The sequence below is a fragment of the Cyprinus carpio genome, chromosome A13, assembly GCF_018340385.1.
Source record: "Cyprinus carpio isolate SPL01 chromosome A13, ASM1834038v1, whole genome shotgun sequence".
In the NCBI taxonomy this organism is placed as follows: domain Eukaryota; kingdom Metazoa; phylum Chordata; class Actinopteri; order Cypriniformes; family Cyprinidae; genus Cyprinus; species Cyprinus carpio.
In genome coordinates this window covers 26,243,884-26,261,578 of record NC_056584.1, presented here as the reverse complement: position 1 = coordinate 26,261,578, position 17,695 = coordinate 26,243,884, and the positions used below count along the sequence as shown (strand labels likewise).

At 34.2% G+C, this 17,695-nt stretch overlaps 1 long non-coding RNA gene across 1 annotated transcript; it reads right to left on the bottom strand.

The window, feature by feature from the left end:
• Positions 1-249: 249 nt before the first annotated feature.
• Positions 250-17,402, bottom strand: LOC122147290. The gene is made up of 2 exons (XR_006161562.1): positions 17,247-17,402; positions 250-1,292 (listed from the first exon to the last, which is right to left on the bottom strand). It is a non-coding gene; the product is annotated as an uncharacterized LOC122147290 (long non-coding RNA).
• Positions 17,403-17,695: the final 293 nt, after the last annotated feature.

Genomic DNA, 17,695 nt, shown 5'->3' with positions numbered 1-17,695 from the left:
ATTTTCATTTTTATTATAATTTTAATTTTTTTTTAATTCAATATAAAAATATAATTATTTATTAAAATTAAATTTTTTTTTTTTATAATAGGTTTAATGTTATAATTATTAATAATATAATTACTATTATATTATTATTAATATTAATTATTATTATTATTATTATTACTTTAAGTACATTCTACTGTATGATAGAAATATATTTGTCATTATTTTTTTCCAAAATAAACTAAACTTTTATATGGGTGGCAAGATAAACTAAACTTTTATATTGGTGGCTTGCAGTGTAGACCTTTGAGCTTCTGAGTGATTCTGCGATAGTTTTATAGAATGTGTTGTAAAAAAAACAACAACAACAACAAAAACACTTTGACTTTGTTCTTTGTGCCTTTGTACGTTTCCAACATTCATGGCTTTCTTTCTATTTTTCTGTATGTTTTCTGTATATAAAATATTCTGATTGTGAATCTAATGAAAATGCTTCCTACTCCTCAACAGATATTTCCTTTGATCTTGATGATTAAAGGCATCTCTTGCAATATTTAAAGGCAAACGAGTTTTCCCTAAAATCCCGGCGCATGAGAACAGATTTTACACAGGAGGAAAACTGATAGCCTGCTTCATAATTCATGGACGTTCAGCCTTTAAAGTCCTCTCTACCCTCATAATAGCTCATATATCCTGCCTAAACTGCATTATGTAATTGTTAATTATTGATAACTTGCAATTGCGTAATCAAAAAGGTTGGCAGGTGTAGATAACCGTGTGTGTTTCTTCCACCGAAGACCATTTCTGACCCTTGAAAACTCAGTCTGAGACACATAAATCCAGCTGGCTTTTCCCGCGATCAAACAAATGCGGGTTGCCAACCTGCGACCGCGGTAAAGGACGTGCAAAAGGAAGCCAATGACCTAAAAAGCTATCAGAAGAGAGCCGTTTTATCCCTCGACATCAGGTGGGCTGAGGTTTTGCTGTGAAGGATGGAGCATCTAATGGACAGAGCTCAATACGTCCTCGAAACGCTGAGCCAAGCATTACGAGATATCACTGTGTTTCAGTGCTGAGCCCTGAAATAAACTGCAAGGGCAAAGAAAGAGCACATATCAACATTTGCAATGGGAAAAGCAAAGGAGAAAGGTTTCGTAAACACACTGACATGCAGAAAGCAGTGCTTTAAAAGTGCCGTTGTGCCCTGGAGGGTGTCACCCCACCCTTTATCAGGCGTTTTGACGTGTTAAACCGTGTCTTGAACACGCCCGAAACTCTCGGCTCATTCACTGTTGCCAGTTGACCTGAAAAAAGAAAAGACATCGCACCTCTATGTCAAATACACACAGGTGTGTCTTAAAGCACTGTGTAAACACTACGTGGCTTTCAATAAGCTGAAGGTCACAAAGACAAAGGTTGTCTAAGATGTGACGCGAGTTAGTCGTCAACAAGAATATTGCTGAACATGTAAATGCATTTAACAGAATAGTTCACCCAAAATGAACATTTGCTGAAAGTTTACGCACCCTCATTCCATTCAAGATGCAGATGAGTTTGTTTCTTCATCAGATTTGGAGAAATGTGTCATTGCATCACTTGCTCGGCAATGGATCCTCTGCAGTGAATGGGTGCCGTCAGAATGAGAGTCCAAACAGCTGATAAAAACATCACAATAATCCACACCACTCCAGTCTATCAGTTAATGACTTGTGAAGTGAAAAGCCGTGTGTTTCTAAGAAACAAATCCATCATTAAAGCGTTTAACTTTAAACCATCTCTTCTGGCTAAAATACTATAGTCTATAATAATCCATAATAACACTTCCTCCACTGAAAAAAAAAAAGTCCATCTCCTGTTGTCCTCTCACATCAAAATCCACCAATTTGTTCGTTTAGAGCTGTTTTGGCTTGTAAACGGTGCTTGATCGGTACAGATTTCTCTCCTGATTCAGACAAGAAGACTTTTTTCACTGGAGAAAGCAATATTATGGATAGAGAACTCATATTTTAGCTTCGGTTTGAAGTTAAAATGTCTTAATGATGGATTTGTTTCTTTCAAACATGCAGATTTTCTCTTCACAAGATGTTAACTGATGTACTGGAGTGGTGTGGATTACTTGTGATGTTTTTATCAGCTGTTTGGACTCTCATTCTGAGGGCACCCATTCACTGCAGAGCATCCATTGGTGAGCAAGTGATGCAATGCTACATTTCTCCAAATCTGATGAAGAAACAAACTCATCTACATCATGGATGGCCTGAGGGTGAGCACATTTTCAGCATTTTGAGTGAACTATTCCTTTAATGTCAAAAATGACGTATCTAATCTAATGCTAAAACTGTACCAAGTTCAACAGAGAATTTCCAGGTAATGCATGGACTGATAAAATGAATACATTGTATGCAATGCAAGACTTTTAAAAGCGTCTGCTAAATGCATAAAATGTAAAAGCTGTCACCACTGAAACGAAACCCTACTGAAGGCACATATGCATTGAGTACTACATTAAGCGGAAGAAGCCTGAACGTTCAAAGTCACTCCAGAAATGAGCCATTTACTGTAGCAGGTCACAAAGTGGTTTCATTAAGAACATGGTCTGATACTCCAAGCATTAGCGTTTCCGCTGGGAAGCAAAAGTCTTTCACAGAAGTAGGCTAATAAGTTCAGAAAAAGAAAAGTGCTACAGAGGTGAGACTAAAAATACAGCCTTGCACGGAAAATAGTTTGACACTCATTTAATTTTGCAGTGAAACAACTGCATGACAGCTGTTGGAAAAGGTCTCTTCCCCCACGATGCCACGGTCTTAATATAGCACCACACCATCAGCCTGAACGTGTCTGCGCTGATATCAGGGTGACGATTTCCAGGAATTTCACGTCTAGAGCAAGAAGAGTTGGACAAACCGGCTGTCTAAATGATTTAGGGATAAAATGAACGAAATCAATGACTGATCTTTTTTTATCCAGCACCAATTGTGCAGAATATGCCGACAAGATGTTCTTTTATCAGAGAAAAGGTCATCACTGTAAAAGCCACTTCTTTTTTTTTTTCGTCACCATCATTTCTTATGGAATTTAATGACTTTATGAGAATTCTGTCACCTTATTCAATAGAGTGCTTTAGGGAAGATTTGATTTTGTAGCAAAACCTTTTTAAATACTAAAAAAAAAAAAAAAAAAAATATCACAAGTGGGGTGTTACATTACAAAGTACATACTTTTTAAAATTATATCTATTTTTTGGCTGAATTGTGATATGCAGTATGTATCTCTGTATTTTCTGTTTTTCTCTAAAATATACAGTACAGACCAAAAGTTTGGAAACATTACTATTTTTAATGTTTTTGAAAGAAGTCTCTTCTGCTCATCAAGCCTGCATTTATTTGATCAAAAATACAGAAAAAACAGTAATATTGTGAAATATTATTACAACTTAAAATAATAGTTTTCTATTTTAATATACTTTAAAAAAAAATATATTTATTCCTGTGATGCAAAGCTGAATTTTCAGCATCATTACTCCAGCCTTCAGTGTCACATGTAACATCCAGTCTATCACATGATCATTTAGAAATCATTCTAATATTCTGATTTATTATGAGTGTTGGAAACAGTTCTGCTGTCTAATATATTTGATGAATAAAAAAGAACTGCATTTATTCAAAATAAAAAAAAATCAAATAATATATATTCTAATAATATATTTTCTTTACTATCACTTTTTATCAATTTAACACATCCTTGCTGAATAAAAGTATTGATTTTATTTAAAAAAAAAAAAAGAAAAAAAAAATTACTGACCCCAAATTACTGACCAGTAGTGTATATTGTTATTACAAAATATTTATATTTTAAAAACATAAGCTTTTTTTTTTTTTTTTTTTATTCATCAGAGAATCCTGAAAAAGTATCACGTTCTGAAAAAAAGTTTCCAACTGTTTCCAATGATAATGAATCATCATATTAGAATGATTTCTAAAGGATCATGTGATAATGATCCTAAAAATTCAGCTTTGCATCACAGAAATAAATGATAATTTAAAGTATAATAAATTTAAAAACAATTATTTTAAGTTGTAATGATATTTCACAATATTATTTTTTTTTCTGTATTTTTGATTAAATAAATGCAGGCTTGATGAGCAGAAGAAACTTCTTTTCAAAAACATTAAAAATAGTAATGTTTTCCAAACTTTTGGTCTGTACTGTGTATATAATATATATATATATATATATATATATATATATATTATATATATATAGGTATATATATATATATATATATACACATATATATATATATTATATCTTAATATTAGGGGTGTAACGATACACATATTCGTATTAAACCGTTTGGTACGAGGCTTTCGGTTCAGTATGCATTACAAACCGAACGATATGTTGGAGTAATCCTATTACATTTGGAAAAAAAAGAGCTTAAAGTGTGTGAAATATACTGTACTCCAGGTTGTGACGGTGAGGTAGCTCGCTAGAGTTTTCCCTCTTTTTCTCGCTTTTATTCACTTTTAAATAAATTTTGTTCCTGTGCTCAGTGGTAGAGCATTGCGTTAGCAGCACAAAAGGTTGTGGGTTCGATCCCCAGGGGAACACGTTAGATAAAAAAATGTATAGCCTGAATGCACTGTAAGTCGCTTTGGATAAAAGCGTCTGCTAAATGCATAAATGTAAATAAATGTAAAAAAAGGTTGTGGGCTTTTATTCACTTTTAAATAGCTTGTAAATGTTTGTGCGCATTTTACTTAGGGCTGCTCGATTATGGCAAAAATCATAATCACAATTATTTTGGTCAATAGATTGTGAGGGGCCATCTGACCAAAACATTATATGAGTGATTTATTTAAAAATAGTGATACATATCAAATATGTATTTCTATAAGGTTGCTATGACATCTACATTCTAGAGACCAGCGGAATTTCAAACAAACAAACAAAAGGTCCTCAAAATTATTGAAAATAATTAAACTGTCAGTAATAAAAAAAAGCAAAGGACAAATACAATAGAATAAAAAGATGCAAATGAAACAGACTGTGCTTTAATGATTTTTGGGTTTTTTTATGCAAGTCTCAAGCAGTTTACAGCCTACTGCAGAAATGAATAATCAAATGTAAAAATAAAACGGCAGTCTTCACTGTAAGAATTAAACTTTTTGTTTCTTAAAGCTACAAAAATCCTTCACTCAAGAGCAGTGTGTGATTTTGAATTTGTCTTTAGTTGTTTGATTAATAAGGACAAAGTCGCAGCAGGAAAATATCCCGCTGTCACTTTAAGAGCTGCACGGATCCAAATTACCATTACACGCATATTTTCATTCTCAACACTTTTCGTTCATTTATTACATGACCGACGAAGGTATGACACGATTAATCATTAAGCGCCGCATTTTGACAATTTTTTGCATGTATTTGACCATTTGGGCGCGCACCTTGAGCTAAAAGATGACTTTACGTGTTCAGTACCGTCTCTAAGCGCATATATCTTCCTGCAGAGCAGCGCAAGTTCTCTTTCACACTTTTAAAAACATGAATAAATATACTTCTATAAATCAAGCACGTCCCATTTTGCAAAAGTCACGGTAAATGATTTTACTGATTTACACAAAATTTGCATAAAATTGTGCTTTAATGGAGGAACGAAAGCGCAGCGTTTGCAAAAGGGGGCGGATTAGGGCGCAATAACCATTTTATCTCGATTATTGTATTTTCATAATCTTTGGAGGCCAAAATCGAAACCATTTTAATTGCACAGCCCTAATTTTACTTTCACTTTCGAATTAACGTTAGTGGCATTTCGGCGTCAATTGATTGAATTGATAACGTTGTACGACAAACTCACATTAAACATAAAATGTTATATATATGTTTTTTTTTCCATCCTGCCCAATGTTGTCTAATGAAACAATGTTTATATTAATGGGAATGAAATTGTATGAAAATGTAATTATGTATCTTTTCAACACACCACCAATACTTCAATCAGATCCTTCAATCAATATATTTTATTTATTTGTGCATGCATATAATGTCCTACAGTTCAATTACTTAAGAAGCAGGCTGCTAAAGTTGTGACGTGAATTGCTAGTTGGCAACAAACATATTGCTCTTGAAGATTTTTGATGGTTATCAGTATTTTGTTGAACATGCAAATGCATCTGATGTCAACAATGAATCATTTGATCTGTGCTGATGCAGAAACTGTACCTGGTTCAACCGGGAATTTCCATGCATGAAATCATATCATATATATTAACTGATGCAATGCAAGTTGCTTTAAACAGAAGCATCTGAAAGTGCGTAAAATGCAAATGTAAGAATTGGCACCATTGAAACGAAACCCTAAGATTCATTGAGTATGAAGTGGAAGAAGCCTGAATGTTTTAAGTCATACTAGAAATGACACATTTCAGAAACAACAGATTGTTTCTCAATCTCAATGTGTCAAGTAGAGAGATTAATCAAGAGGAAATATTATGATCTCATATGTAAACTTACCGAACCCACTTGAGCTGAGAGTTTCAGCTCAATCACGGTCAATAAAGAGGATTCACAGATATCGAAAATGAAGTAATCAGCCATTTTACTCAAGTCACCTTTATTTATATAGTGCTTTTTACAATACAAATGGTTTCAAAGCAGCTTTACAGCGATAAACAAAAAGAAAATAATGATTCAGTGATGCAAACAGTATTCAATTCTGCTGTAAAGCAGCTCTAAAAAGACATGTAAAAAGTATTCATGTAACTTCCTGCGTTTTGTGTGCCATCAGTCGACTTTATTGTTTTGGAAACAGGAATCTACATGTGACTCTGCTGTCAAGACAAGCTTCAGTAGAACTAAAAGAGGAAGTGACTGTATCTGTGAACCATTTCAAAGAAATAATTCTGCTTCGACAGAGAAGTGAGAACTATGCCTTAAAATTTTAGAGAGATTATCTTTTATCGATTTAGAAGTTATAACTATTAGACCAGATGACCTTAAAATCACCTCAATGCTTACTTAAATGATGATATTTAAACAATATTTTGCTAAGTGTGTTTTTGTGCTGGTATAAGCCTGGCATTGATACAATGACACCAAAACTGCCAGTAGGTGGCAGCAAGTTCTTGTCTTAATGAGTGATGCATTGAATCCTTCATTCAAATGATTCGTTCAAAACAGCTGATTCATTTGGAAAGGAAGCAAGAAGCAAGTCTTTATGAATGGATCACTGAATCGTTGACTCAAATGATTTCTTCAAAACAGATTCATTCAGGAACGAAACACCAGTGTTGCTCTGAAATGCAGAAATGTTCTGATCCGACTTTGTTTTGAACTATTTTCATTGGCGAAACCGAAAAAAAAAAAAAAAAAATTTAAAACAGATAATATTATGTCTAAAGTGTAACTCACGCAATAATAAAAGGTAGGGTAGACGATTTTGGGGAGGTTTGCAATAGCAAGCTAGCTTTGAAAGCATAAGATCCCACCCTCCCTGCATAATCACTCTTCAAAGCCACGCCTCCTCCAGAACACGCACAGGCAGACCAGAAGCTAACCAGCGACATGATGAGAGACGGCGTTGGTGGAGCGTTGAATGCAATGCTGTCAGATTACCACGTTTCATTTATTACAGTACAAAGCACTAGGGCTGAACGATTAATCAAAACTAAACCGCAAAGGCGAGAAATCGTGATAAGGTAGAAGCTAGAATAAACAGAAGATTTAACTGCTTTCATTGCATCAACTTGACTAATAAACACTCGACTACGACAATATATGGTTCATCTGAGTTTGTCTTATTATAATTTTGATTATAATAAAGTATATTATAATGCAATGCTAATCGACATAACCTTTATCACTGCTTAGAATACTATGAAATATGTTGTGTGCCTTATTCTGTGTAAGAAGCCACATCATCTAACAAAAGGATTTATTTCAAAACTCGACTGATGTTATGAAGTGAGTTTGGAGTGAAAACATGTTATTAAATGTGGCATTTTCACGTGCTTTTAGATGGAGCAGCATTAAGTACACAGAGCCATAGTTCACTGACAAGCTACGCAAACAACTTTCATAATCGCAGAACGATTTCTCCTATCATCTGCCATTACGAACGCGGTTTTGCGTAGCTTGTCAGTGAACTATGGCTCGGTGTAGTAAATGCTGCTCCATCTGAAAGCATGTGATGGAGATTTACTACTAATCACAGATCCGGCTTTACTGACAAGATATATATCGCACACCTCTACTCATATCCTTCGCCAAGTATGCAACGATTCATCTCTGAATATTTTTTTTTACCAATAAATGCAACAGGGTTTGGAATCAAGAACAAGTTGCATTTAAAAAATAAATACAGAAACCGAAAGCAAAATAATAAAACAACAACAAAAAACAAAACATCTTTTTTATTGCTTGCCTTGCAAGTGTTCAGCATGACTAGTGAAGTTCGGTTCAAATGAATGAATCATTATGAGTCCTTGGTCAAGAAGACTCATGAATCAGTTGTTTCAAACCGGTTTATACTTAAGACTTAATTCAGCATTCAGCTTTAAATCACTGATTGATCATGACATGATTTAAAGTACAACACCTTATGATTCCCAGGCTCAAACACCAACGTTTTCTTGTATGATTTAAAGTACAACACCTTATGATTATTAGTATTTTTAATGTTTTTTTTATTGTTTTCTTGTGTTTGTAATGCCTGCATTTATTTGATCAAAAATACAGAAAACAATGTAATATTGTGATATATTATTACAATTTAAAATAATTGTTTTTAAATTCATTATACTTTAAATTATCATTTATTTCTGTGATGCAAAGCTGAATTTTTAGGATCATTATCACATGATCCTTTAGAAATCATTCTAATATGATGATTCATTATCAAAGTTGGAAACAGTTCTGCTGCTTAATATTTTTTCAGAACATGTGATACTTTTTTAGGATACTTTGATGAATAAAAAAAAAAAGTAAAAAAAAAAAAAAACAAACTATGTTTTTAAAATATAAATATTTTTGTAATAACAACATACACTACTGGTCAGTAATTTGGGGTCAGTAATTTTTTTTTCTTTTTTTTTTAAATAAAATCAATACTTTTATTCAGCAAGGATGTGTTAAATTGATAAAAAGTGACAGTAAAGAAAATATATTATTAGAATATATCGTAATTTGAATTTTTTTTTTTATTTTGAATAAATGCAGTTCTTTTTAACCTTTTATTCATCAAATTAAAAAAAAAAAAAAAATGTTTCCAACACTCATAATAAATCAGAATATTAGAATGATTTCTAAATGATCATGTGATAGACTGGATGTTACATGTGACACTGAAGGCTGGAGTAATGATGCTGAAAATTCAGCTTTGCATCACAGGAATAAATTATTTTTTTTAAAGTATATTCAAATAGAAAACTATTATTTTAAGTTGTAATAATATTTCAAGATATTACTGTTTTTTTCTGTATTTTTGATCAAATAAATGCAGGCTTGATGAGCAGAAGAAACTTCTTTCAAAAACATTAAAAATAGTAATGTTTCCAAACTTTTGACCTGTACTGTACGTTTATTTTTTGAACTTTAGTGTTTGTTATAGTCTCATCCGCAGCTAACGTCGCTGTCCTACTGCTCTCAATTAAACAAACCCCACGTACTCAGCAAGGAGTGACCTACACAAAGTGCCATTGTAACCAGTGACATAAGGCACGTCTAGATCCTCACTCTCTCCCTCGCAATCAGGCCAACGGTCACATTAGCATCACTTTCAATGGGAGAACGGCCGCTAATGGCAGCATGCATGTATCAAATCCCCTTTGCAGAGCCGCAACAGACTCAGAGACCGAAGGGGGAGGGAAACACGCGACGAGAGGCCGCCACATGGGATTCTCCACAAACAACTCTGTTTTGTGACCGGCTGACGGATGCAGGACTACAAGAGCATCTCTCATCCCAGATAAACGACCTCAGGAGTTTAATGAGCCACAGATGACTTGTTCTAAACCCGCTAGTTAATCCATCAAGTGCACTTATGCTTCCTTCAAGTCATGTCAGAATTATTGTGTATTTATGAGTTGAGTGCTCGCTGAGCACCACCACAATTTCGTTATTATCAGTGGAACAACAAAGCCCCGACTCTGAGCAAGGAGTGCGTCAATTAATAATATATTAATCATAATAATTTAGTAATTGTGAATATTTACTGTATAACTTTGCATGCATTTTGTTGCCAGAAATACTTCTCAGAAAATACTTCTCAAAATGGATTGTAGTGAATTATGGACTATATGTTCAATATTATGTAAATAAAATAACATATATTGACTTCTGAAGTCACTTTTCATCTTTTCAATTATTGTATTACTACTTAATCATTCATCACAATGTGATCACAAAACAATCCCATTTGTACGCTTTCATCAAATTGTCTTATTACTGCATGCTTACAGTGATTCTCTTTCAATTAGGGTACGGAGTGGAATACAGCGATTTATTAATAATGATATGCATGAAAATCTTGATTAGGCTACTTGTGACAAACTTAGAACTTTATTATTATCTAATAAACTTGGCATTGTTATGACATATTTTTGACATGCTTTGTTCCTCTTTTGTAAGTCGTTTTGGCTAAAAGCTTCTTCTAAGTGCATATGTAGCCTTTTACAGTTTTGGAAATGTGTTTGTGTACCATTCGTTCTTAACACGAAGACTTGTTTTGGTGATTTTATTATACTAAGCTTTTTCCACCAGAGTTAGATGCATGTAGGCTAACAGGCTTCACTGGTGGTTATTATTAAATAATTAGGCCTATTATAACATTGCATTCAGTCAGAGAGCAAAGGAATGACAACATAACCTGTACATTATTTGTATTGATTTTTACCTCTAGAAAAACTCTATCGGTTGTCAGAAAATTTGGGAAAATCTCTATTTTGAAAAATAAAGTTTACAAAGCCATTTGCACCGCGCTCTTCCATCACTTAATATTTTATTTTGGTGCGTTAATCTATTACATTACTTAGTATATGAGCCTAAGTACAATACAACACAATACTTTTAAACACTTTTTCAACACAGTGTTTTACACTATTGGTGATTAATGTTTTACTATTTTGTAAAGTGCGGATCATGGTCTCATATAGGCCTACTATGAAAAAAGAAAGGTTTAAACAATACATGCATCCTCAGACTGGGGGCGGGGCTACAAATCCGAGAGTAGCCTACTGTGGGAGCAGATTGCGAAAGCGTGAACACAGATTATGAATTTATGGGTACAGATTGAAAAACAAAATCTGAGTGCACAGATTTGAAATTCGTGGCTATGGTTTATTAATCCGTGTGCGCGATTTGATAATTTAATCATTCTCCAAAATGTGATCACAAAATAATCTTCCTGTAGGTGCTCTTCTAGCAAACTGAAATGCAATTAATCCGAAAATGATTAGGGATATTGGGATATTATGACATTCACTGAGAATTCTTTATAACTAACAGCCCAATTAAATACATAAAATGTCAACACACATCATTTGCGGTTCATTTTGCTGCAATACTTTTAAAAAGCTTCCTATCTTGGTCAGAAAGTGAAAAGAAGACAAAGAAATACAGAACTGCTCAAAGTTCCACTGCATTCTAACCAAAATCATATTGCAATTATGATTCCAAATGTCTAAGTTAGAATCTGCCAGGAATGTTGGAGAATGTACTTCAGCACAAAAGTAAAGTGCTATTTTTGCAACCCAAATTTGGAGCATCCACCTATACTGGACTAGCGAGCGCACGTAACCAAGACAACCACGGCTTTTGGAGATCTTGGGGTTCGTCCCTCCTTCTGGTCGGGTGGAAAGAAAATAATAAATAATAGGGAGGCGCGGGGCGCGGAGTGAGGCGACGTCTAGCCGATGAGTGACGCGCAGCTGCGGTCGTTACAAACAGACACCTGCAAACAAAGGCCAGATAGCATCAACAGACATGCGCCTCAACAAGAGCCGGTAAACGATTCCAGAAACCAGACGGATGAGTTCTGACTACTGATGGGAGTTACAAGGAACTGAATGGCTCTGATTGCGATTTCTTTAAGTATTCCTTAAACACTTTTGAGGAAGTTGTTGTTGCATTTAAGTTTAATGCCATATCAGCTTCACAGGTTATTTCATGGCATCAGGGGCTAAAATTAACACTCACCAAGCGCCAAATGAGAGTAAAAATGAGTGTTGGTGAGTATATGAAACAGTGTTTCTCACCAGTTGGCCGGTAATGTTTATTTTATTAATATTAATTTTATTAAATTCTAACAATGCCTGACAATAAGATGTGGTTTAGCGCGATTATCAAATCAGAAAGAATGCATTATAATTATATATACACTATCTTTTCACGTGAGCCTAAATTGTGCTCCACACAAACTCCATTTCTGCAAGTGCATTGAAAATGTGCCAAACATCTTTCCGATTTTGTAATAAGAATAGTTTATAAATTTTTTGTCAACAAAAGAGAAGCATTTCAAGAAAGAAGCTTCCCTGCGGTTATCAGCCAAAATAAAAGCTCTGTTTAACGTCTGAACACAGAAAATGTGTTTTTAATTTTCTACTTAGTTTTACTATTATTATTATTATTTAAAGTAAAATGTACAGTTCAATAGTATTAGAATGATATTTCTTCATTGATTTTAGTGTTCAATAAATAAATAAATAAATAAACAATTGCAATTTCCATTACCAGTAAATAATATTTATGGCTGGTAATTTTTCTCAAGTCACCAACTGTTGGCATGTACGGCAAAATGTTAGTTTTAGGCCCTGCATGGCAGGTACAGATTCAGCACATTAAATTCCAAACATTTTTGAATTAATCAAAAGTACACTTAAATTAAATCGCAGTATGGACTAGTATCTGTAAATATTAAGCCGCAAACAGACTTTAAATATGAATCCTGAATGTTCTGCGTGTGGATGGAGCACAAGCGTGGTTTCCTTTACTACACGTACTGAAACGTTTGTGACTTTCGTGGTGATTTCTGCATCTGCCATCTCACTAAATTAAAACACAAATACATGAACAACATCTCCAGAACTGCTCATTTCATTTGAGCAAAACTATTGTCATATCATATACAGACAGAAGAGTAAAGGTATTCACTGCAACCCGTCAAAATAAAAGTTCTGTTTAACTGGAATAAATTGTTAGAAATATATTTTTGTGCAGTAGAATGTATGTAATACTACTACTACTACTACTACTACTACTACTACTACTACTAATAATAATAATAAAAAAATTATTAAAACATTTTTTAAGGAATAATCACACAATATAAACCCTCTTTGTTTGCCAAAAATAAAGTTTGTTTTAATTTTATTAAAAGGATCAATTAAATTACTGTGTCATGTCTTCATTTGATAACCAGAAAAATTGGTACAAAAAAAAATTAAGTATTTAAAAAAAAATTAAATAAATAAATAAAACATTTTCTAGGGCTACTATAAAAACAAAATGTAATAAATTAAGTTGTTTTTATGCTTTCAAATAATTAGAGACGCATAAACAGAATTTGGCGACAAAACAGAACATGAGATAAAACAAAAATTATTTCATAGGACACTAAAAAAAATTTTTTTTTGTTAAACGTTTAATATACTGATGTTAAATTGTATAGGTTTCATGATTTTAATTAATTACACATTATTGATTAATACAATTTTATTTAACCATTAGAAAGGAGTCCGGAAAAATAAAAACTGAAAAAATGGAATCCAGAAAAATTAAAATGGAAAAAACTGAATTTGGAAAAAAATAAAACGGAATTTGTGAAAAAATAAAACAGATTTCACAAATTAGAGTTGGAAAATTAAATTAAGCTTGATAAACCCAGGTCAACAATTTCAGATGTTGAGTCATACACAAGCTTTCCTGTGACACTGACTAAACATGCAACCAACGTATTCTGGTTTTCAGTCATCTTCTGACTTATTCTCCATTGTTTCCAGTGTTAGTTCTCAGCATGCATGACATAATTCTCCTGTGGTGCAACATGACGGACCCAGAGTTTCCCATGTGTGTTTAGTTCCACGTCTAAGACAGGACATCCCACAATGTCTGCAACACCCTTCCGGGGAAACATCCATTCAGCCAGTCCACAATCCTCATCAGTGAACACTTCCGTTCTCTACAGGCCTTCCAGTAAACTTCCAATGCATTTCAAAAGTGTTTTGCTTCAATGTACAGGCGAACTCAAGTAGTCCATTAAAACACACCAGTGAGGGGGGAATTATTCACCATTCACTTTAAAAAGAGTCTCTCAATGGGGCGGAAACTTGACGTGACATGAAACAAAAACCCCAGAATTCACAGATCTTCCCAAGGACGGATTTCTACATCTCGGTCATCTTATATCTCATCTAATTTCTACGCTTCTGCAGATCAAAACAATCTTAACAGAAGAACATCTCGAATCTATATAATCATATACAAGAAATGAATACTATCACACACTCATTTAATACAACCATTCCCTTTAAAGTCAAAACGAAATAGTGTTTGCAAACTATTTACTTCCATAATGTGACATGCTTTTGAGTTGTGCATTTTAAAGTGATGCATTTAAATTGTGCATAAATAACTGACTGCATGATGTCCAATTTCTATTCCATGACGATGTCTGCGGAAAAGAAAAGCTGTTTCAGAAGTGGAGCAAATTATTAAAGATCAAAAGATCACAAAGACAAAAATCTGTATAATGTGCATTTATGAATCTTTTGTAAGAAGACCAGAAATGTGCATTTAGAAAGTAAAAGGGTCAATTTTGAATTCATGTTCAAGGCTAATGAATCCAAAAACACTTACACTCCTAAAATACATTTTCTTCAATAGTTTTTTGTGGCACTTTTTCATACAGTTCTTGATCAGCTTTATGCATCTTTGGAGAGTAAAACAAATTCTTCTTACATTTTTAGGTTCTTCAGATCATCGCATTTGTTTATAGGCTCTTTAAAGCACCAATAATAAACATCTTTTAACAGAACGTCACAAATAAAAAGTTGTTTTTGGAACTTACACTACTCCTCCTATAATACAAGACTGTAAAAACTTCTGACTGAAATGTTTTAACTTTCAAAAGTGCACCAAAAACGCAGTGCAAATATACCAACTGCTGGGAGTCGGCTCAACAGTTAAACAGCAGGTTGAGCAGTTGTTTCTTTTATCTTGTTGAGGTCTTTGTGTGCTGTTTATCTTGGGTCTTGCTGTCAGCAAACAACATCTGTTGAACGTGGAGAACTGACCAACCCACCACCATCTCAACTGCACATTTAAACAGCTTGACTTTAACTCAATTAATAAACTATTTGACATCAGTGAGGTACCAGCTATTTATTAGGGCCTGAGCTTTATTGTGGCAGTCAACCATACATAAACATACACAACCAATGCTACCTACCAAATTCTAATGATGAGAGGAATTTTATTTTTGGCCAAATCTTCCATTCCAATCAAAGTTTCTTTTTTAAATCACTAGTATCAGGCATTAACACAATGCATGTCATAAAAACATCTTGATAAGATTAGAAGAGCATTCCCAAAGCTGTAAACTTTCTTTTAAAGCGATGTCATGCCAAGACCTAAGCTTCAGCATTTAACAGATTCAAAATCACTTTGCACCAATGCAGCTATGAATAGAAGACATGACCGTTTGCATAAGAAGTTGTTTTGACTTTAGCCTTGGGGAATAATAGCAAAGGATATCCAATCAATGAGCAGACTTGCTCTGAAAGTGATTATCCTGTGAACAGATTGCATCGTGTCAATGAGGTCAAGCTTCCAGTGAATGGAGCTCATATGGACCCCGCAGCAGGCACCGGACAGGCCCCTTTTCAAAACGCTGCAACGGCTCAATGTTTTAAGCAAGAAGTGAGAGGAACGAAGTCATTCACTGAGTAAAGTTACTTGTCCGTGAACAGATTTCTGGAGGTGTAGATGTCATGACTCACATTACACATGACCGTGACTTTGAGTACGTCGTTTGTAACACATTCTACTTTCACTTAGAATAAACCATTATGGATCAAACAATATGGTTTTTAATAAGCAATGCCAACAGAGATGTCTAGAAAGCTATATATATAGTATATGCAATTACTGATGCACACAAAACTCCTTTCAAATGAACTTATTTTACACAATAAAAATTTACTCAACTAACTCACAATCAATATTTGGTAACAGAAAATGCGCAATTCATTGACAGCACTTAAGATTCTGGTTCTGACCCTTGGTGAACCACTGTTAATCGATTAGACACAATTATCGACCAGTGCTTACTCAACATGGCCAAATATTAGCCTTAATGCGTCCATCACTAATAAAAACACCTCAAAAGTCCTGCTGTTGTCAATTTCTGTCCACAAATAAAAAGCAAATTATGGTGGGGAATATCAATAATTAATAGTTCAGTCAGAAATATGGGTAGTTGGCATTATAATCAATGGCACACGCTCCATCCTAAAGTATTTTTAAACATATTATGCATTTTAAGACCTGTATTATTTGAGAGACACGGCGTATACCCCAAAAAAAATTTACAGCATTATTTAAGTGAAATGCAATAATAAGGTGACTGAACCAGTTAAAATAAAAAATATAAATCCATCTAAAACATATACTTTAACTTATAAATTCAAATAAATATTTGTAGTTTAACATCAAAATGATACGGTTACGTTTTAAATCAATATATTTGTATTATCATACACGATCTTTTAGTATGACATACACTTATGAACTTTTTTTAATTTTTTTATAATTAATATCCAGGTTACTCGTCACCTACCCACGTGAACGGACAATAGAACGCATCACAAACGAATAGAACGTTAAAACATCGATGCGTTCCGCGCGAATTCGCTTTCAGTGTTAAAGCAGACAAAGAGTGACGCGCAAAATCCTGTCAGATGTCGGTATTCCGCTCAGAAGTGAGCCTGAACACTTGAGCAAGTGTCCTCGATCACAAAACAAGTTGTCTGCTGGATTCGAGCACATGGCAGAAGCGACGGAACGCTCGCGTATCAACGATTCCGATCAAGAACGCGGTGAAATTCGACAAGTGAACGACAACAAACGAGAAGAGCACTTGAGAAACAATAACAGGAACCGAAGCTCAGCCTGATAACCTTCAACTTGCCTGTAGAATGTGAACTTTCTGCGCTCCTCACACACATGTAAACTCCACAGAAAGCCCAGAACTGGATTGGGTTACTCACATTCAAGCCGTTTTTCCGCTGAAGCGCGTCAGTAGTCGGAGCGTTCTGCCGCCTCAAACCGTTTCCTCCATCCGCGCTGCGCACAGATCACGCCGCACAGCAACGCTACCAAACCCCTTTGCCGTTGCCAAGGCAACAGACCCACTTCAGCCAATCATAACCCCTCCCCTTCGACATCCCCTGGCAACTGCTGCAGCGCGCGCGCGCCATTCTTCTCTGATTAATGTGTTTTCACCTTTTTCCCTCTTCATTACTATGAATTCTATTCAAATTCTTTTTTTATCTTTTTTTTTTTTCCACAAATGGCCAAAATTTAGCTAAAACTATTTACCAATATATTTTTGGCCATTTTTTATATTATTAAAAAAATAAAAAAATGAAATATATATATATACAGTACAGTACAGGTCAAAAGAAAGTTTGGAAACATTACTATTTTTAATAGTATT